The sequence below is a fragment of the Cricetulus griseus genome, chromosome 3 (assembly GCF_003668045.3).
Source record: "Cricetulus griseus strain 17A/GY chromosome 3, alternate assembly CriGri-PICRH-1.0, whole genome shotgun sequence".
NCBI lineage: Eukaryota > Metazoa > Chordata > Mammalia > Rodentia > Cricetidae > Cricetulus > Cricetulus griseus.
In genome coordinates, this window is record NC_048596.1 from 134,542,783 (window position 1) to 134,544,316 (window position 1,534).

General features: G+C 53.5%; 1 pseudogene; it reads right to left on the bottom strand.

Annotated features, from left to right (window-relative positions):
• Positions 1-339: 339 nt before the first annotated feature.
• LOC113834899 lies at positions 340-1,313 on the bottom strand (annotated as a pseudogene).
• Between the last annotated feature and the right edge of the window lie 221 nt (positions 1,314-1,534).

The window sequence follows — 1,534 nt, forward strand, 5'->3', positions numbered from 1 at the left end:
AAGGACAATAAAAAGATCATTTGGGGGGGGCAGGGGTCTTTCTTTTTATCATTTTTTTATTTGAATTAGAAACAAGATTGAATTACATGACAATCCCAGTTCCCTTCTCCCTCCCTCCTGTCCTCCCCTACCACTCCCCCCCAACTAAAACCCTACCTATCACAACCCCTTCTTCTATTCTTCACCTGACTCAACCTTTCTGCTCCCTCATGACCTCTGCATCCTTTTTAAAGTTTCCTCTCTGTCAGCTGCCTCAATGGTCTGCCTCAGGCATGTCAGCAAAGGTTCTGGGAAAGATGCCATGGGCAGGAGTAGCCTGCAACATGCCTAGATGTGTTCCTAGGTCCCCAACATTCTCCCCTTCACCCTGGCCTCGGCAATTTTGAACTTCTTAATTTGGTAGTCTCCACGTGCTTACCCAAGTGGTTGCTGTGCATGAAGCGTTTGCTGCACTTGGGACAGGCAAAGCTCTTCTTGTCCATGTGACTCTGCGTGTGCCACCACAGCTCATCCCAATACATGAAGCTGTTGCTGCAGAAAAGTCCGTTGCACAGGAAGGGCCGCTGTCCCCTGTACCAGCACAGGATGCGTCTTCGGCTGCCATGCCTTGCTGTGCACCTTGCCGCAGCCTGGCATTTGGGGCAGTGGCAGTGGTGGCACCTCCAGCCAGTGGTCACCAGGACCTTGGTCTGCAGTAGCACTGACATCTGGCTCTGGTACTGCACAAAGTCCAATGGCCCAACACTAGTCCCTTTGCAGGGCGCAGGCAGCTACTGCAGCTGCCCTAGCTGAGGAGGGGAAGTGGAGAGTATGGGGGACCCCAGCACAGGAGCTCGAAAGGCTGGTCCCGGGAACTAAGGAGCCTTCCAGATTGTGGGAAGCGCCTATCCAGCGTCTGGGGCTGGGACTGGGAACAGATGGTGACAGGAAGGTGGTGGAAGCTGATGTGGTGATGGGGGCAGCTGGTTGGAATTGCCGGAGGCAGCACAGCCTGCATGGCATACAGAGTGGGTATGCATGGGTACAGAGGTGGGGGCACAGATGGCAGGCAGACCCACCATGCTTGAGGGCAACATCTTGACTGGAAAGAACTCATAAGGATATGAGGGATCCACAGGGGCATGAGCAGGAGCCCCTGTACTGCTCTTAGGGACTGCTGCAGGTGTGGTCTCTGCACATACTGTAGTCAGGACACAGAGGCCATGCTGTGGACTTGATGCACACTCGATCAAGATAAGGGCCTTCTGGGTAGACAGATAAATGGCAAGGCATGATGAAATGTGAGTCTGAGACAGCAGAGATGGAACAGTCATGCAGGAACCGAAAGTTTCACCAAACCAGGACAAGGGAAGAGAAGTAAGTCCCTACAAGTAGGCAGCTGATGTCAAGACTGGGGGACCAGAGAAGGGGGAGGGAGAAAGGGAGGGAGGGAGGGAGGAAGAGAGGAAGGGAGGGTTGTATGTGTGTGTGTGTGTGTGAGAGAGAGAGAGAGAGAGACAGAGAGAGAGAGAGAGAGAGAGAGAGAGAGAGAGAG